Raw genomic sequence first — 7,227 nt, 5'->3', positions numbered from 1 at the left:
CATCATCATGATCATCATTATATTATCATCATCCACCAAAAGTAGGACAATCCACTCATATCTTTTGACTTTGACCAGGCTACCAAAGAACACGGTGACTGGACACCATCAGAGCTGACACCAGCCAGAGCATACAGTAAAACAACTCAAAGAAATAATACAAGATCAGAAGATGTGGAGAGACCTGGCCAGAATTGGGTATGACTGAATGGATGGCATCATCAACAACAACTGTTAGTAGCAACACAAGATGAAAAGAAAACGAAATGACTGATATGGAAAAACAGAGTAAGACAAATACGATCTTCTTTAAAGATGCTGTAAGAGGCCATTTGATACAGTGGTTAAGCATTAGGCTGGACGTCAGGAGATCCAGCTGGATGACCTTGGGTTGGTCACTTTCTCTCAGTCCTAGAAATGAGCAATGGCAAACCACATTTTAAAAAATCTTTGCCAACAAAGCTGCAGGGACTTATCTAAGTGCTCTCTGAAAATCAGACACAATCGAACAAAAGACAAAAATACTGTAACAATCAAAAGCAGCCATAGCAATGAGCTTACCAATAACAGATGTTAAACACACTACTGAATTCTACTGAATATAGTAGCAATAGCACTTAAACTTATATACCGCTTCACAGTGCTTTGACAGCCCTCTCTAAGCAGTTTACAGAGTCAGCCTATTGCCCCCAACAATCTGGGTCCTCATTTTACCCAGAAGGATGGGTACTCGGAAGGATAGAAGGCCGAGTCAACCTGGAGCCTGGTGAGATTTGAACTGCCAAATTGCAGGCAGCCGGCAGTCAGAAGAAGTAACCATACAGATAGTCCTTGGCTTCTGACCAGCCACTTAGTGACTCTTTGAATAAAACCTGCAGATTTCATAGCAATCATTGCATCAGCTGAGCCAAGCAGAGGTGGTGCAATGGTTAGAGTGCAATACTGCAGGCTGCTTCTGCTGACAGCCAGCTGCCTGCAATTTGGCCGTTCAAATCCCACCAGGCTCAAGGTTGACTCAGCCTTTCATCCTTCCGAGGTGGGTAAAATGAGGACCCAGATTGTTGGGGGACAATAGGCTGACTCTGTAAACTGCTTAGAGAGGGCTGTAAAGCACTGTGAAGCAGTATATAAGTCTAAGGGCTATTGCCCTTCCTTCCTTCCTTCCTTCCTTCCTTCCTTCCTTCCTTCCTTCCTTCCTTCCTTCCTTCCTTCCTTCTTGTGGTGGTACAGTGGTTAGAATGCAGTACTGCATGCCAACTCTGCCCACTGTCTGGAGTTCGATCCTGACTAGCTCAGGGCTGACTCAGCCTTCCATCCTTTTGAGGTGGGTAAAATGAGGACCCAGATTGTTGGGGACAATATGCTGACTCTGTAAACTGCTCAGAGAGGCCTGTCAAAGGACTATGAAACGGTATATAAGCCTTATTGCTATCATCAGAAAACACACATTTTGAAACTTGCCTCAGTTGCAACCTGACATGCTCCATCATTTCACCCATGACATCAGAACCCATCACGTCGCCCCCAACGTGTTATGTCTCAGAGAAAACTTTATTTGTATCTATTGACATCCAATTCCTATAAAAGAAATTAATATGGTTCCAATTGAAGTACCACACATGAATGCAAAATAACTGGCACATATTCAAACACTAGAAATATAGATGACTTCTCTTCTCCTGGACCTCTGGTGTCCTGAACAAATGCATTATATATGAGCCAAGTTACCCTCTCTCCTAACCTTGGCAATTTTGATTATTCTCTCACTATGAAGTTATTATCTCAGAGGCTGGTCATAAAACAGGATGGAATCTACGCCCCGCGAAGGCATTCCTCTAAATCTAGCCATAATATTTATATTATCCCCATTATCTTCGTGCCAAGATGCTGGGAAGACTTGTTAATCTTGCCCTCCACTGCTGTAATAATATATGCATTTAGATTGCATTAAGAAAAATTCTTACCAGCCTAGTGTTCAGTGGGCTGATCTGTGAAGATTGGACTTCTCAGAAATGAAGAAGCTTCTCAGATGAGAAGATAAAAGATCTTCAAGTTAAAACAAAGTCCAGTTGTCTTTTGAAAAAGCACCTGTCAAGATTGAATCGCTTTGCTTCTTTCAAACCCTAATGCTTTTCAACTTGTCAATGAACTGGGGAGAGGAAAAGGGGAAATGGAATGCCAAGAATGTATGCAGAGATCGTGAAACCATAGAAACCATCAAGGTTACCAATGTGGGTACTTGAGAAAGAGATGGACAGTTCCCATAACAAAAGAATGTCTCATAATTGGACAATGTGATCACCCAGGGTGGGGAGAAGAGGAAACGATTGCTTTTATTAGGCAAGCATTTGCACAGGAAAATCCGAGTGGGTTTTGTTTCTTCACTACCAATATGGTGTATCCAATACAGTTTTACTTTTGGGAATTCAAACATCCTGAGAATGTTTCTTTGTTTTGGGATCACTAGTAGGACAGTGGACAGCATCTTTGGGACAACTATGACCTAGATCAGTGGTTCTCAACCTTTGGATCAGGACCCCTTTGGGGGTCAAATGACCCTTTCACAGGGGTTGCCTAAGACCATCGGAAAACACATATTTTTGATGGTCTTAGGAACCGAGACACCAATTTTATGGTTGGGGGTCACCACAACATGAGGAAGTATATTAAAGAGTCACTGCATTGGAAAGGTTGAGAACCACTGACCTAGATGATGGAGAATCTTCATAGACATAGAGCTTCTCAAGATTACTGAACGTACTAAAAGGGACTAAGCTGCAGGATCCAAAGCAGAAGACGCATTTTTGGGTATCTTCATCAGGTTGTTCTAGAAATGGCCAGGGAGACGCACTCTGCTATAGAGAAGTTTCCTGAGGATGGGCTCCTGCATGAGTCTGAAAGCTTGGAAGACTAAACTTCTGGTGACTGACTCAGATTGGACCCTGAAATAATATTCTGTGATATGTATATTTGTCTTCATTCATGATATTTATCATTATCTCATACTAAAAAGCAGAGACATCACCCTGACAACAAAAGTCCGTATAGTCAAGGCTATGGTTTTCCCAGTTGCAATGTTTGGCCCTGAATGTTGGACCATAAGGAAGACTGATCATCAAAGAATGGTGGCCTTTGAATTATGGTACTGGAGAAGACTCCTGTGAGTCCCTTGGACTGCAAGGCAATCAAACCAGTCAGTCCTAGAGTAGATCAACCCTGACTGCTTTTTAGAAGGCCAGATCCTGAAGAGGAAACTCAAAGGCTTTGGCCACCTAATGAGAAGGAAGGACTCCCTGGGGAAGAGCCTCATGCTGGGAAAGATGGAGGGCAAAAGAAGAGAAGAGAATGAGGTGGCTAGATGGAGTCACTGAAGCAGTCGGCATGAACTTAAATGGACTCCAAAGGATGGTAGAAGAGAGAAAGGTCTGGAGGAATGTCGTCCATGTGGTTGTGATGGGTCAGACATGGAGTGTCTTATAGTCTGAAAAATGCTGCATAGATCAAGGTCACTGCAAGCTGCAGCCCTCCGGGGACCCCTTAAAATGCTTCGTGGAGGCTGGCCAAGACTGCAGAGCAGGACTGCAGCTGAACGGTTAGATGCCATGAGCAGCTGCTCTGGGGGGCAGGTTGCCAGAAGGGACCAGGTTTCCTGTCCTCTCCTGTCCGAATAGCTATTTGTTCTGCCTAATGGTGGAGCCAGCTCAGGAGACAATCCAGAAATCAACACAGTCCTCGGCTGCATCAACAGAGGGACAGCATCAAGACAATCAGAAATGATAGGACCACATTACACAGCCCTGGTAAGACCACACTTGGAATACTACATCCAGTTCTGATCACCATGATTAAAAGAAAAAGATCTTGAGACCCTGGAAAGTGTGCAGAGAAGTGTTCTATTTGTTTCCCTGTCATGCTAGCTATAGTATGTCATATCAGATATCTCCAATCTTGACTATTGACCAAGTTTCCTCTTGATTGTACCTCCATCTTACTCAGTCCTCTATTAGTTGCTTCCAGAGGTGGGTTCCTACCGGTTCGGCCCGGTTCGGCTGAGTAGGTTGTAACTTGGTTGCCCATGCCCCCGAACCGGTTCCATTGGCAACTCCATAGGCACTGCCATCTTGTTCTTTGCTTCTGTGCATCCGCAGAAGCAATTTTTTACTACTGCACATATGCGTGTAGTGCTTATCAAGTGTGCGGGTGGCTGAAGGGCATCCCTGAGTGAACCGGCAGTAAAAGAATCCGGAACTGACCCCTGGTGGTTTTCCTGTCGTACCAGTTCTCCAACAGGGACTATTGACCTCCGAATTTTGCTAGGTACCCCTTCCTTGATTCTTTCCTTAATCAAACTTCACGAGAATCACTCTTTTCCTTTATCAAAAAAAACTGGAAAAGCAAAATATTGCTGGTTGAATTTCAAGCAGCTCTTCTCGGGGCCTAATAGATTTGGCTGAATGGGTGAATTCTTTAGCAAATGGCATCACTGCCAAGTTTTCAAATTAGTGGGAAGGAAAAATTTGCTCGCTTTGAGTTCAGAAATGAGGAGCCTTTTGGAATCATAAATCATGTCCAAAGTTTTTGAATGAGAAGGCTTTTGAGCTGCTATTATGGTCAATAGGAAGAACGGTTGCAGGAACTGGGCATATCTAGTTTGATGAAGAGAAGGACTAGGGGAGACATGATAGCAGTATTCCAATATCTGAGGGGTTGCCACAAAGAAGAGGGAGTCAAACTATTCTCCAAGGCACCTGAGGGTAGAACAAGAAGCAATGGGTGGAAACTAATCAAGGAGAGAAGCAATTTAGAACTGATGAGAAATTTCCTGACAGTCAGAACAATTAATCAGTGGAACAACTTGCCTCCAGAAGTTATAAATGCTCCAACACTGGAAGTTTTTAAGAAGATGTTGGATAACCATTTGTCTGAAGTGGAGTAGGGTTTCCTGCCTAAGCAGGGGGTTAGACTAGAAGACCTCCAAGGTCCCTTCCAACTCTGTTATTCTAATCTCTCAAAATTTTCCTGGACTGTGGAAAATGGGATAATTTCCTCTATTTTTGTGAAAGATATCCAGTATATAGTAACCTCCAAACTTTCATCTCATTAATAATTGTTCATGTTTGGATTAAAAGAATTTTTTTTAATTATTTATTTCATATGGCCCCATATGGATTCAGAAATAAAGAACTTTTGGAACCCTTATAGTTGCCCCATGGTGAGTTCTCCTGTTCTGTCCTTATGTTGCCCTCTTACTTACTTACTCGTGTAAGTAGATAAATTCATTCAATTGGGAAAAAAAGTTCAACTAACAATAGCACTTAGATTTATATACCACTTCACATTGCTTTACAGCCATATCTAAGCTGTTTACAGTGTCTGCATATTACCTCCAACAATCTGGGTCCTCATTTTACCGACCTTGGAAGGATGGAAGGCTGAGTCAACCTTGAGCTGGTCAGGATTGAACTCCTATGGGTGGGTAGAGTTAGCCTGCAATACTGCATTCTAACTACTGTTCCCCCATGGCTCAGGAAGGAAGGAAGGAAGGAAGGAAAGAAGGAAGGAAGGAAGGAAGGAAGGAAGGAAGGAAGGAAAGAAGGAAGGAAGGAAGGAAAAGGAAGGGCATTTACTTTGAAGACTTTATTGTCATTGTACGTATATACACAGTGTACTCATTTCATTTCATTTTCATTTATTTCATTTATTAGCACTTATATACCGCACTTACCGCCCCCTCTCCCGAAAGGGACTCGGGGCGGTGTACAGTCCGTATTACTCATACAACAAAATTCATATAACACCCAGAAACCAAGCCAACACACAGGACAATCCCCCCCACACACACACCAAAAATTCCCCACCCCTAAACCACCCAATCATCCCCCCAACAGACCAAGTAATGCTGTCCAACAGCTCACTGATGGTGGCCCTTTAATTCATTGTTGAGTGCAATTATAGCTCTGGGATAAAGACTATTCACAAGATGTTTGATCTGAATTTTAATTGTTCTGTATCTTCTGCCAGAAGGCAACAGTCCAAAAAGATTGTTAAGCAGGATGGGCGGAGTCCCTGAGAATGTTGCGCAACTTCCTCAAACGGCGAGATGCGAAGATGTCACCATGGCTGGTAGCTGGAGCCCAATGATATTCTGGGCAGTTTTAATGTTTCTCTGTAGACCTTTTTTGTCTGCTGCAGAGCTGTTCCCATGCCATGCAAGAATATTGTAGGTCAGGACACACTCAATGGTGCTGCGATAGTAGGACAGAAGTAGATGCTGAGATAGATTTATCTTCCTGAGCATTCTCAGGAAGTACAGCCTCTTTGGTGCCTTCTTCACAAGCATATTAGCATTCATAGTCCATGAGAGGTCCTCTGAGATATAAATGCCCAGAAATTTATTTAGACTTATATACTGCTTCATTGTGCTTTACAGTAGCCTCCAAGAAGTTTACACTGTCAGCCTATTGTCCCCAACAATCTGGGTCCTCATTTTACTGACCTCGGGAGGATGGAAGGCTGAGGCAACCTTGAGCTGGTCAGGATCGAGCTGCTGGCAGTGAGCAGAGTTGGCCAGCAATGCTGCATTCTAACCTCTCTGCCACCATGGCTCTTGTTGCAACTATTTATATAAGATAATTTTCTACCCTTTGGAATACCACTCAGTGCCCTTTCAAATCAGCTGTTCGTGTGATGGTGATTTTCGCTTCACTTTGCTGTTTCACTCCTCGACATAAAGTGTCAAGTTCTCTGCTTTTTACCTTGTTCAGTGAGGTATATTCAAGGCGTTAAAATAACACACAGAAGGGACAGAGGGGTAAAACTATCTGTATTGTTGTGTCGATATATTTCTTGAATATTGTCCAGATTGGGTGAATGGCAGAGGAATTTTCTTCTATTTTAAAACAAATACTTTGTACGAGTAATATGCCAATTTTTCCCTTTTGTTCTGACTAAGCTGAACGCCTGCAAACATTTTTTTTTTTACAAATTGAGATGAATGTCATGAATTCAAATCACATTAATGTACCTCCAATTAGAGCAAATTAAATGATTGTCAAATTAAACTCTTGCAATCCAAAGGTGAACAGTTCTTTGTACTTACAAAGATTACAAGTGATTAAAAGTCTTGTTGGTATGATCTCCCAGATGCCTTTCATAAAATGAGAGGAAATTACCCTATCTCCCCTGCCTTGTACGTGTAAACAGCTTGGAGAGACCATGAAGATTTCC

This window comes from Natrix helvetica, assembly GCF_964273705.1.
Source record: "Natrix helvetica genome assembly, chromosome: 2".
NCBI classification, from domain to species: Eukaryota; Metazoa; Chordata; class Lepidosauria; order Squamata; family Natricidae; genus Natrix; species Natrix helvetica.
This window is presented reverse-complemented; position numbering follows the sequence as displayed.